Below are 13,712 nucleotides of genomic sequence, written 5' to 3' on the forward strand. Positions count from 1 at the left end.
TTAAAACAACAGCGCATACATGTCAGAACAGCTTGCAGTTATGTTTCTTTAAGTAACTCAGGAAAGGACGGGAAAAGGATCCTTTTCATTTTTGCACCAGGGAAGAATCTTGGGGTTTTTTTGGTTTTTGTTTTTTGTTTTTGCCTTTGAAATTTCTATCTACCATGTACCACCACGAAGTGCAAGGAAGTGAGACACAACTGCTGAGCAGAGAGCCAGCCTCTCCCGATGCCAGCAGCACAGGGCAGGGCTCTGGTTACCTCACTGCTGGATCCCAGGACCTGAAGCCGTGCCTGGTGCCCAGTGGGTGTCCAGTGCGTATTTGTGCAATGAGTCAGCGGCGTGGGAAGGGCACACGGTGTCAGCCAGCAGACCCAGTAGGATGCTGGCTCCACCACCTACCCACATGGGCTGTTTACCACCTGTGCCTTTCGCCTTATCATTCATTGTCTAGCAAAGTCTGTTCTTTTCCCTGTTTCATAAACAAGCAAACCAGGCTTCCCCCAAAGACTGCCAGCTAAGGCCCCTCTGCCCACCATGCTGTGATGACTCACAATGATCACTGGGCCAGTGGTTGGCTAGCTCCTGTGTGCAAGCCCTGAGCTATGCCCTGTATTTAGGGTAAAAGCACAGAGGGAGCAAACTGGTCCCAGGTCACACAGCTTGGGATTGGCTGAGCTGGAATTCAAAGCCACGTCTATCTGACTCCTGAGCCTGGTCATACCGTTTATTATGCTCTGGACAGAGGAATAATTTGACCCAACCTCAGTTTCCACAGCTGTCAAGCAAGGGTGCTAATAGCCACTGTGGCCATCTGCCGTGAGGAGTGAGATCAGTACAGGAACATCAGTGTCCATGGTATGTTTAGATCATCCGTCCCCAGGCAGCCAGCTCAGACCAGACAGAGAACCATCCCTAGTGCTTTATTTTCTTTCCTTTTTTTTTTTTTTTTTTTTTTTGAGATTTCTTTATTTATTTGAAAGAGTTACACACAGAAGGAGAGACAGGGACAGAGAGATCTTCCATTCGCCGGTTCACTCTCCAAATAGCTGTAGCAGCCAGGACTGGGCCAGGTCAAAGCCAGCAGTCAGGAGCTTCTTCTGGGTCTCCCACATGGGTTCAGGGGTCCAAGCACTTGGGCCATCTGCTGCTGGTTTCCCAGGTGCATTAGCAGGGAGCTGGATTAGAAGTGGAGAAGCCGGGACACAAGCCGGTGCCCGTATGGGATACTGGCATCACAGGCAGTGGCTTTACATGCTACGCCACAGTGATAACGTCCAGCCCTTTCTTTTCTAGAACATTCTGAAGAGGAGACAGTGCAACGTCAGAGGGTGCCAACATCTCTGAAAACTCTGCTGCGGTCACCTCCTAGAAGGATGCTGACCCCCAAACCTGGAGGCTTTGTTCTCGCAGCCTCACTAGAATGATCGTGATGGCAATGAAAAGCCCTGAGAGGCCTCTGACTCTGGGCCAGGCACCGCCTCACGGAGCAGTGGCTCCTTTCCTACTCAGAACAATCCTGCGAATGAGCCTATTATTAGCCTCCTTCTACAGGCAGGGGGACCAAGGTACAGAAAGGGCAAGTAACTCGTCCAAAAACACACAGCGAGGCTATAGCAGAGCTGCGATTAGAGACCAGCAAGACCAGTGCTCTTGGGATAACTTCCCAAATCTGGTTCTGCCAGTTCGATGGCTCAAATCTAAAGAGCTCTTTAATAGGCCATAATAGATGCTCATCAGCTTGCCTAAAGGCAGAAAAGCTCTCCGCTGGCTGATTTTACTGGGCCAAAAAGCTTTGGAAATCAGGAGCTATGCCCTGCTCCTTGTTGCGTCTTGAGTCAGGAACGTTGTAGGCAGGCAAGGAATGGATGAGGGACAGTCACACCCCGGCACCCCACACTGGTATCTGTGTGTTCTGTCCAAGTCCTCCTTCCGCCCTCATCCCTCACTGTTCACTCTGTCCCTCCTGGCGTGGTCTGGGAGCAGGTGCCTCACCAGCAGTGAGTGAGAAAGGAAGACTTGGGCCCCATCTCGGACCCCCACGTGGTATCTCTTGTCGGGGGGCCATACGTGAGGTACAGTACACTCTCCAGGAAATGCATGTGCTCACGGAGCCCCGCTATCTCAAACACACCCAGCCCCCCGCCAATGCGGCCAATGGTGTTTCCTGTGCACACCAGCACAGCGATGTCCCAGATGCTCGCCAGGCTGTTCCCTCCGCCCCCGTGCCCTCCTCAGGGCTGTCCTGGAAGCATCTTTCGGGGAGAGACAGGAGAACATGCAGAGACCCAGGAGCAGGGGGAGGCAGTGCTTCCGGGCCGCTGTAGGCCAGGCCAGCCTGTGCAGGGTCAGTGGTGCAAAATGAGACTGGAGAGGGAGACGGGAGCTGCAGCATGAAGGGCTTCGTAGTCCACCATGGAACTTTGGATGATTTCAGAGCTTGAGGTTTCGGAGACAAAACAGTTGCAAGCATAAGCTGCACCAGGGGCGGGTATTCAGCCTCATTGTTAAGATGCTGGCTTCCCATACTGGAGGGCCTGGGTTCAAGTCCTGTCTCCAGCCCCTGATTCCAGCTTCCTGCAGAACCTAGAGAGCAGTGGCGATGGCTCGAGTAATTGGGTTCCTGGGTTTCTGCTAACACGTGGGAGACCTGGATTGAGTTCCAGATTCCAAAGCTTCGGCTACCTCCCTTCTCCTAATCTAGGCATTTGGAGAGTGAACCAGTGGGTAGGTGCTCTCTCTGTCTCTCTGCTGCTCTGCCTCTCAAATAATAGATAAATAGTTAGAGGCTGGCCCTGTGGCACAGAGGGTTAAGCCCCCAGCTTGCAATGCTGGCATCCCACACGAGCACAGGTTGAAGTCACAGCTGCACCGTGCTCATGCACTTGGAAAACCAATGGGTGAGGCCCAAGTGATTGGGTCCCTGTCACCCATGGGGGAGACCTGTATGGAGTTCCAGGTTCCTGGCTTTGGCCATTGTAGCCATTTGGGAAATGGACCAGTAGATAGAAGATTCTCTCTCTCTCTCTCTCTCTCTCTCTCTCTCTCCCCCCCCCCCCCTCTCCTTCTCCCTCTTCCTCTCTCCCACTATTTCTTCCCTCCCTCCCTCTCTCTCTCTATAGCTCAGCCTTTCAAATAAATAAATCTTTAACTAAATAAATGAACAAGCAGATAAAGAAGCTACCCCCAGGAAGCAGGCTTGCCTGGCTACAGGGATTGACATCAAAGGGAGAGGAAAATGACCAATGGGAAGACTCCTGGGTACCAGGTGTGACCCCGCCGTGGCACCTGCCGTCCCCTGCTGTGTGCGCACATCCGTCAGGTGAGCACCTTGTGGTGAGCACACCTTGGCATGACCAGCAGCTGAAGAGTCTGAGCCACTTTTCAAATGGTTGGTAAATGAGTGAGAATCACCTGCTCCAGCTCCTTCTGGGGGGCAATAATAGGCAGGGCTGGTCCCAACCCAGGATCCACAGTAATGGATAATCTAAGGAGCTCCTCAAAGCAGCAAGGCCTGGACCCCACCCCTAGGAGCTTTTGTTTATTGGGCTTGCAGCGTGACCTGGGCATCAGGACTTTGAGATCCCCCCAACACACACACCTCAGGTGTTGCCAATGGGCAGTGAAGGCTGAGGACACAGAAGCGGAGGGTACAGGTGAGGCAGGGAGACAAGCAGGAAGCCAGGGCCCCAGAGCACCTGTGCCATGCCATGGGGGTAAAGACCTGCAAACGCAAAGGAGCCGGCAGCAGCCGGATTCAGGGAGAAGGAAGAGCAGGTGCTTCCCTCCTTCCCTCGTGTCTCTGGCACTGTGGCCTCAACATCCCCCGCATCCCCAGGAGCTAGAGGCAGCTTTGGCTCCTCTGCTCTCTGCCCCATCTGTCACCTTCCTCTGGACCCTTCCTGCATCCAGGTGGCTAAGCCGACAGACAACTAGGGCACCTAACTCAGGCCTGCCCCTTAGGCTCTTTATCTCCAGGTCGTGACCGCCACCCATGCCCAGGTCATCCCCTCACCTGCAGGGCGTTCCGCTGGCATCCACCTGCACACAGATCCTGGCCCCTCCCTCCTCAGGTACATTCCTCTTCCGGGGATTCACCCCAGCACCCTACACAATAGAACTGGGAGCCATCCCACCCCTGCCAGCCAGCGTAGTCTTTGGAGCCAAACTCTCCCTGATTGCCTTCATCCAGTCCTCGCCTGCACCCACAAGAGGCACTACGCGTTCATGAGGGATTTCATAGTGGAAGCTGTGGGAGAAAAGGACCAAATGTGGGCTCCAGTTGCTCCCCTTCTGCAAGTCACTTGGTCACTCTGGAGGGCGACCTGGGAAATAGGAACTCCTGCCCTGCCGGATTTGGGTGACCAGAAGGAAGACACATGGGGCGGGCATCTGGTGCAGTGGGTTCAGCCACTGTTCCGGACACCCATGTCTCACGCCACAGTGCCTGGTTCAAGTCCGGCTTACTCCACTTCCTGCTTCCTGCTAATGCACATCCCGGGAGGCAGCAGGTGACAGTTCCAAGTGCTTGGGTCCCTGCCCCCCATGCGGGAGACCCTGGCTGAGACCCCAGCGCACTGCGATGGCCTAGCACAGCCCCAGCTGTCGCAGGCGTGTGGGGAATGAACCAGCAGACAGAGCATCTCTTTCCAGTTGTCTCTCTGTGTCTCTCTTCTCTGTCTTTCAAATGAAATGAAAGTAAATAAAGAGAAATTTTAAAGAGAAATATTAGAAAGGCAAATTCAGAGTATTTTTTTAAAAAGAAAGCAAGAAAGTCATTGAGGACTTTGTGAAACCCTCCTCACAGCGCCGGAAGTCAGGGAAGGCGGTGACAGCCCAGAGCTGTCCCTTTTTACCAGTCTCCTTCCAGGTCTGGGCCCTCTCTGGCCGTGGGGACAGCTGTGACTTGTCCTTGCAGAGCCTCACGGGTGCCCCCTCTGGACGCTCTGGGCTCCACCAGCCCTCCCCCTCTCCCAGGCACCTGCCTCCCACAAGCCTCCATGCCCACGCTCAGCTCAGCACATTGTTCTGTGATTGCTGTGCTTGTTTGTGTTTCTGTCCCTCCCACAGCACTAACGCCGATTAAAGAGGCACACGTCGGGACTGCACCCCTTACCTTTTAAATGGGAGTTTCTGGGGTGAGCCCTAGGAATAACACATCTTTAGTGAGCAGCCCGGGCAATTATCACGCACCCCAAACTGTGGAAAGCAGCTTGCGCACGGGCACTGAGCCTTGTTGGTCTTTGTGTCCTCAGGCTGTAACCCAGGGCCCTTCAAGCAGGAGGAGCTTGAAAAATGCTTGCTCAGTGACTCAAAGATGACGCCCAGGGAGCCATGAGCTTGGGAGTGGCTGGCTGAGAATAAATGAGTTTGGAAACCGCTGTACCAGGCCAGCTGGTTAACTGAGGAAGCACATCAGGCCCAGGAGGGAAGCGGCTTTGAAGACTTCATGCCCCTTGCACGGGTTCCCTGCTTCAGTGGCTACCCCAGGACTGTGGCCTTGACGCTGCAGTGCCGTGCTGGTGAAGGACTTGTTCGCGGAGACACTGCACCTGCCACGCCTGCCGGGCAGTGGGCGCTTAGGAGCTCACAGTCGCACCAGGTTTGCTAAGCGCCCGCTCACAGAACATGACTGGAATCCAAGGGCATGTTCAGAACCGACCTGAGCTCAGAGCTCAGACAGACAGGCACGTTGCTAAGACGGAGGATGGCAGCGTGAGCACTCAGGGTGTTTCCTCTTCCCCAAGCCCTGCACAGAGGCCCCATCACAGAGCAGGTCCAGACGGAGCACGGGGACACTCAGTCCCACACACACAGGGCCAAGGCTTCCCAGCCCAGAATACCTGCTGCTGTGTCATCTCCTGCGTCCACATATAGGCGCTGACGTGGAAAACAGCGAACACGGGGATTTGTGAATAAACCAAGAGGCGATTATAGTGATTAAACTTAAAAGGAATAGAAAAGTGTGTTCAAAGTGATGTTCTCTTATCATTCTATGTCTAGCTGTCTTTTCTTCGGATCTCGGATGTGGCTTTATTCCTCTAAGATTTCTTTTTCAGAGTGAGGTATATTTCTAAAATATTTATTTTACTCGAAAGCCAGAAGCTATAGAGTAAGCTGGGGAGAGACAGGGAGAGAGAGGGGGAGAGAGGGAGAGGGAGAGGGAGAGGGAGAGGGAGAGGGAGAGGGAGAGGGAGAGGGAGAGGGAGAGGGAGAGGGAGAGAGGGAGAGATCTTCTATCTCTGCCTGGGAAAGCAGCAGCAAAAGGTGGCCCATGTGCTCGGGGCTCTTGCCACCCAAGCGGGAAACTGGATGCTGTTCCAGGCTCCTGGCTTCAGCCTGGCCCAGCCCTGGCCATTGTGGACATCTGAGGCATGAACCAGCAGATGGAAGACCCCTCTCTCTCTCTCTCTTTTTCTCTCTCTCTGTGTATGTGTGTGTCTCTCCCTCTTCTTCTGTAATTCTGCCTTTCAAATAAAGAAATGAATCTTTTTTTAAAAAAAAAGTAAAAACCGGTCAGCGCCGTGGCTTAACAGGCTAATCCTCCACTTTACGGCGCCGGCACACTAGTCCCGGTTGGGGTGCTGGATTCTATCCCGGTTGCCCCTCTTCCAGGCCAGCTCTCTGCTATGGCCCGGGAAGGCAGTGGAGGATGGCCCAAGTCCTTGGGCCCTGCACCCGCATGGGAGACCAGGAGAAGCACCTGGCTCCTGGATTCGGATCGATGCAGCGTGCTGGCTGCAACATGCTGGCCACTGGGGTGAACCCATTTGGGTGGTGAACCAATGGAAAAAGGAAGACCTTTCTCTCTCTCTCTCTCTAACTCTGCCTGTCAAACAACAACAACAAACCAGGAGCCAGGAGCTTCTTCCAGATCTCCCATGTGAGTGCAGGAGCCCAAGGACTTGGGCCATTTTCCGTTGCTTTCCCAGGTGCAGGGAGCTGGACAGGAAGTGGAGCAGCCAGATCTCGAACAGGCGTCCACATAGGATGCCCGCGTTGCGGGGGGTGCTTTACTCCTTGTGCTACAACATCAGCCAGGAAAACAGGAATGCTCAGTCAGTCTCCAAAGCACATCTTAAGTTTTTGCGCCTTATTTCTGCTTCTGAGCGCTCTGATTCTGTCTATACAGACAGCTGACGTGGCTTTTCTCCAGAAAGCTCGCCAGCCATTTCCTTCCCGGCTTGCGGTTCCCCTTTCCCATTGTGCTCTCTGGAGCAGCGGCAGCAGCCTCAAAAGGCGGCCTAGACTGACTCCGGAGTCAGGCGCGCTTGACTGCAAGGGGGCGCATCAGGCACTCACGTGGGCACTTTATGGGCCGAGGACACCGTTGTGGGGCCAACACTTATATTTGCTATCCTGCAAAGTGGTGGTAAAGCATGTTCTATATGTTCTGCTGTTGTCATTCACGCAGCTTCCTCGTTAGCACCCTGGTGTCCACGTCATGATTCATTCTTTTTCCATTGTCGTCTGGAAGGTGCCAACTAGACATCGTGTCCTTTGCGGGCTCTTGCACATTGCCAGGAACAGCAGCGCAAACTGTGACCACCACTGGAAAATGCCATCTCAGCTTTACCTCGGAGAGGAAACAGCATCGCAGCTGCTAGAGAAGAACTATGAATAATTACAAAGTAATTTTCAAAAAAAAAAAAAAATCCAGATCAGCCCTTCGCCCACATTTTGAAGTTTTTTCGCATGATGCCTGGTTGCCTCAGCGATTCAAAGCCCTCTCCTGACACCTAGTGGGGAAATGTATGCAGCGCAGCTCTGCTTCAGCTATCTCGGGGTCCTTGCCCCCAAACATTTGGGATTTCTGAAAAATGCTTACCAAGTAATCATTCTGCTGGAAAATCATCTTTGGCATGGATACTGGCACACACACATACATGCATAAATAATAATGTTCATTTAGCATCTAAAATAGAAATAAACTGGAAGCAATCTAGGTGTTGCTTAGAAAACTTAACCCTTTGCGGAGGATTAGCCTGTTAAGCCACGGCGCCGGCACACCGGGTTCTAGTCCCGGTCGGGGTACCGATCTTGTCCCGGTTGCCCCTCTTCCAGGCCAGCTCTCTGCTGTGGCCCGGGAGTGCAGTGGAGGATGGCCCAAGTGCTTGGGCCCTGCACCCCATGGGAGACCAGGAGAAGCACCTGGCTCCTGCCTTTGGATCAGCGTGGTGCGCCAACCGCAGCGGCCATTGGAGGGTGAACCAATGGCAAAGGAAGACCTTTCTCTCTGTCTCTCTCTCTCTGTCCACTCTGCCTGTCAAAAAAAAAAAAAAAAAAAAACTTAACCCTTTGCAAGAGAATACAACGGAGCTAATGAAAGAATGGGGTGGATCCGCTGGTTATTAACATACAAAACATATGGTAATCAAAAAAAATCAAAGTGCATAAATTAAGATTTCATTCATGCAAAAGTAAGTTTCATAGGCTTGCAAATATGTATAAAATGCACACAGAAACAATATGTACAGGGCTCCCTTGAAGGAGAATGTGAAATTGAGAGACTTTTTTTTAACTTTTATTTAATAAATATAAATTTCAAAAGCACAATTCTTGGATTATAGTGGTTCCTCCCCCCCATAACCACCCTCCCACCGGCAAACCATTCCATCTCCTACTCCATCTCCCATCCCACTCTTCATTAAGATTCATTTTTAATTATCTTTATATACAGAAGATCAACTCCATACTGAGAAAAGATTTCAACAGTTTGCACCCACACAGACACACACAGTATAAAGTACTGTTTGAAGATTAGTTTTACTGTTAATTCTCATATTACAACACACTAAGGAGAGAGGTCCTACATGGGGAGCAAATGCACAGGGACTCCTCTTGTTGATTTAACAATTGACAGAGAGACTTACTTTCCATCTTAACAACTTTACACTCTTGTTTACTGGTGGGAAACATTTTACCCTGAGATTTTTGTATTTAAATTTTTCTTGGTTATAAAAATATTATATAGTTATATGCTATTTGGAAAATATACATGGGTATAATTGTTCTTACAAGCTGCTTAGAATCTCATCACCAAGATAAATAACACCCTTTGATAGTCTCAAATGTCATTATTATTTTATATTTATAGTCACCCGGTTCCAAAAAGATAAACTGAGAAGTCTCAGCTGAGCCAAGCCATCCTACCTTCTGTAGGTAGCCATTTTTTTCATTTCTGGAACATTCCATAAACCATCCCCTGAGATCCTGGCAATCATAAATCACCACTTTCTATCTCTATAGGTTTGCCCATTGTGGACATCTCATATAGATGGAACTACACAGGGACAAGAGTTGTGGTGCCCTGGATAAAGCCACCCCCCTTATCAGTGTTGCCTGGGACCCAATCCCACCTCCATTCCAATCCTGTTTCCTGTTAATGCACACCCTGGGAGGCAGTGGGTGAAGGCTCAAGTACTTGAATCCCTGCCACCCATGTGGGAAACAATGACAGAGCTCCTGGCTCCTGGCTTAGCCTGGCCCAGCCCTGGCTGTTGAGAGCATCTGGGGAGTGAACCAGCAGGTGGAAAATTTCTCTTTCTCTGTAACTGTATCTTTCACATAATAAAAATAAATGAATTTTTTTTTAAAAAAAGAATCCTACAGCAAGTGGTCTTTTGTGTGTGGCATCTTTCTCTTAACATGTTGTTTTCAAGGTTTATTCATGTTGTAGCTTGTATAAGCACTTCATGCTTTTTTAAAAGTTTATGTATTTGGGGCCAGCACTATGGCGTACTGGGTAAAGCTGCCACTTGCAGTGCTAGCATCCTATACTGGCGCTGGTTTGAGACTTAGTTGCTCCACTTCTGATCCAGCTCTCTGCTATGGCCTGGAAAGCAGTAGAAAATGGCCCAAGTGTTTGCACTCATGTGGGAGACTCAGAAGAAATTCCAGGCTCCTGGCTCCTGGCTTGTGGCTTCAGATCAACCCGGCTCCGGCTGTTACGGCCATTTGGGGAATGAATCAGCAGATGGAAGACCTCTCTCTCTCTGCCTCTCTGTAACTCTGCCTTTCAAATAAATAAATCTTAAAAAAAAAAGAATATGCTACTTATTCATTCTTTAGTTGATGAGCAGTTGGGTTCTTTCCCCTATGGGGCTCTTCAGAATAATGCTGCCATGAACACACTTGTGTAGGTTTCCGTGTGGACACATGCTTTCAGGCCTCCTGGCCGACCCCTGGTAGTGGACAAGGTGAGTCAGATGGCAATGGTGTCTACCTTCAGAAGAGCAGCCCGACAGCTTTTCCATAGCCTGTTACAGTCCTACCACAGTGAGGGCTCCAAGTCCACACACCAGACAACACTCAGATCTGTGTTATTAAAAAAAAAATTTATTTATTTGAAAGTCAGAATTACACAAAGAGAGGAGGAGAGGGAGAGGGAGAGGGGAGGGGGAGGGGGAGGGGGGGAGAGAGACAGAGACTTCCATTAGCTGGTTTACTCTCCAAACAGCCGCAATGGCCAGAGCTGCACCAACCCGAAGCCAGGAGACAGGAGCTTCTTTCGGGTCTCCCACGCAGGTGCAGGGGCCCAAGGGCTTGGACCATCTTCTACTGCTTTTCCAGGCCATAGCAGAGAGCTGGATCAGAAGTGGAACAGCTGAGACTCAAACTGGCGCCCATAACGGGGCGGGGTGTGTGTGTGTGTGTGTGTGTGTGCCAGCACTGCAGGTGGTAGCTTTACCGGCTACGCCACAGCGCCGGCCCCCTGTTGTTTTTGGTGATAGTCACTTTGGTGACTGATGAGGAATCTCTTGGTGGTTTTCATCTGCCTTTCTCCATTGACTAAGGGGATTGCACAGCTTCTCCTACCTACTGGCCATTTGTATCTCTGCTTTGGAGATGCTTTGGATCTGCTATTCAGATGCTCGGCCCATTTAAAAAAAATGGTCTTAATGAGATAAAATTCACATGGCAGATAATTCATCCACTTAAGGCATAAAAATCTGAGGTAGGCATTTCGCTTAGCAGTTAAGATACCCACGTCTCGCAGTGGGTTACATGGGTTTGACAAGCAGCTCAGGCTCCTGACTCCAGCTTCTTGCTAAAGTGGATGCTGGCAGGCAGTGGTGACGACCCAAGTAATTGAGTTCCTGCTATCTGCTGGGAGACCTGGATTGAGTTCCAGGTTCCAGGTTTCAGCTTGGCCTAGGCCTGGCTGTTGCAAGCATTTGAGGAGTAACCCAATGGATGGAATCTCTCTCTCACACACTCTCTCTCCCTTTCAAATACATAAATTTTAAAATAATAAATAGCTTAAAATGAAGTATATAAATCAATGGTTGGGGTGAGCTTTGGGAGCAGTGGTTAAGATGCTACCCAGAACGCCTGCATCTCCTAGTGGAGTGCCTGGGTTCAAGTCCCAGCTCTGCTTCCATTCCAGTTTCCTGCTAATGCACACCCTGGGAGGCAGCAGGCAATGCCTCAAATTCTTGAGTCCCTGACACCCAAAGGGGAGATACAGATTGAGTTCTGGGCTCCTGGCTTCAGCCTGGTCTAACCCTGGCTGAAGTGAGCATCTAGGGACTGAATCGGAGGATGAGAGATCTCTGTTTATTTCTCTTTCTCTCTCTCAAATAAATATAAATAAATAAAAATCAAAGAAAATATTTCTTTTAAAAAGATTGTTTAAAAATAATTAGGGGTTGGGGTTGTAGTGTAGCAGGTTGAGCCACTACCTGCAGCTCCATCATCCCATATGGATGCTGATTCCAGACCTGGCTGCTCCACTTCTGATCCAGCTCCCTACTGATGCACCTAGGAAAGCAGTGGAAGTTGGCCCAAATGCCTGGGCCTCTGCATCCATGTGGGAAACCCGGAAGAGGCTCCTGGCTCCTGACTTCAGATAGGCGAAGCTCCGGCTGTTGCGGCTAATTGGGGAGTGAACCATCAAATAGACCTCTCTCTCTACCTCTCCTCTCTCTGTGTAACTCTTTCAAATAAATTAAAAAAATCTTTAAAAAATTCAATTGAGATATATGGATTTGTAAATAGATTCTCAATTCTATTCCATTGATCTGTATGTCTATCCTCATGCCAGTACCACATAGTTTTGATTGCAGTTAAGTATGAGTAGTCTAACTGCATTCTTTTTCTTTTTTTTTTTTTCTTAAGATTTTTATTTTTTTATTTGAAAGTCAGAGTTACACACAGAGAGGAGAGGTAGAGAGAGTCTTCCGTTGTCTGCTGGTTCACTCGCCAATTGACCGCAACAGCTGGAGCTTTGCTGATCCGATGGCAGGAGTCAGGAGCTTCTTCCATGTCTCCCACGTGGGTGCAGGGGCCCAAGGACTTGGGCCATCTTCCACTGCTTTCCCAGGCCATAGCAGAGAGCTGGATTGGAAGAGGCTCAGCTGGGACCCAAACCGGAACCCATATGGGATGCCAGTACTGCAGGCAGTAGCTTTACTCACCATGCCACAGTGCTGGCCACCAACTGTATTCTTTTTCAAGGATGATTTTGGGACCCCTAGAAATTTCATATGCGGGGCTGGCACTGTGGCATAGCAGGTAAAGCAGCTGCCTGCAGTGCCGGCATCCCATATGGGTGCCGGTTCGAGTCCCTGCTGCTCTACTTCTGATCCAGCTCTCTGCTATGGCCTGGAAAAGCAATGGAAGATGGCTCAAGTCCTTGGGTCCCTGCACCCAAGTGGGAGACCCTGAGGAAGCTCCTGGCTCCTGGCTTCAAATCGGCACAGCTCCGGCCATTGTGGCCAACTGGGGAGTGAGCCAGCAGATGGAAGATCTCTCTCTCTGCCTCTCCTTCTCTCTGTGTAACTCTGACTTTCAAATAAATAAATAAATATTAAAAAATAAAGAAATTCTATATGAATTTGAGGACTGACCTTTCAACTTCTGCAAAAGAAGAAGACAGCTGTTGGAACCGTAACAGTGATGGTGTTGACCCTGCAGATCACTCTGGGCGGCCTGGCCCTCGTAGTATTAAATCTTCCAGTCTATCAATGGGGAATGTTCTTCTATCAGTTAATATTACAGTCTTCCTTAATTTCTTTCAACAATGTTTTCTGGTTTTCCGTGTACGTTTTCCACCTCATTGGTTAAATTCCTTCCTAGATATTTTATCCTTTTAGATACGATTGTCACTGGAACTGCTTTCTGAACTTCCTTCTTGGATTGTTCATTGCAGATATATAAAAATACACCAATGTCTGTGTCTGATCTTGTACCCTGCAACTTTGCTGAATTTGTCTGTTACTTCCAGTGGCTTCTCTAGATCCCTTGGGATGTTTAATACTGCAGGATCACGTCACCTGTGAATAGAGATAGTTTTACTTCTTCCTTTCCAACCTGGATGCCTACTAGTTCCTTTTTCTGCCTAAGTGGGCAGCCTTGTCTTGCTCTTTATCTTAGAGGGAAAGAGAGTCTTTCACCATTGAGTAAGATGTTAGCGATGCGTTTTTCACAAATGCCCTTTATCATGCTGGAGAATTTCTAGTTTTCATGAAATGGTATTGAATTTTGTTAAAGGTCTTTTCTAAATAAAGGAAGATGAGCATGTGACTCTTTTCCCCATCATTCTATTCATATGATGGATGAGGGGTCTCCAACAAATTTGTGGAAAATTGCTATGCATAATTTTTTTAAATCTTGTACAAAACAAAATTTAACTCTTAGTTCCATTTTTCATGAAGTTTTCAAAGTACCCTCAAGTTACATTAATCATTTTTTTCATATTTAACCAACTT

The sequence above is a fragment of the Lepus europaeus genome, chromosome 9, assembly GCF_033115175.1.
Source record: "Lepus europaeus isolate LE1 chromosome 9, mLepTim1.pri, whole genome shotgun sequence".
Taxonomy (NCBI): domain Eukaryota; kingdom Metazoa; phylum Chordata; class Mammalia; order Lagomorpha; family Leporidae; genus Lepus; species Lepus europaeus.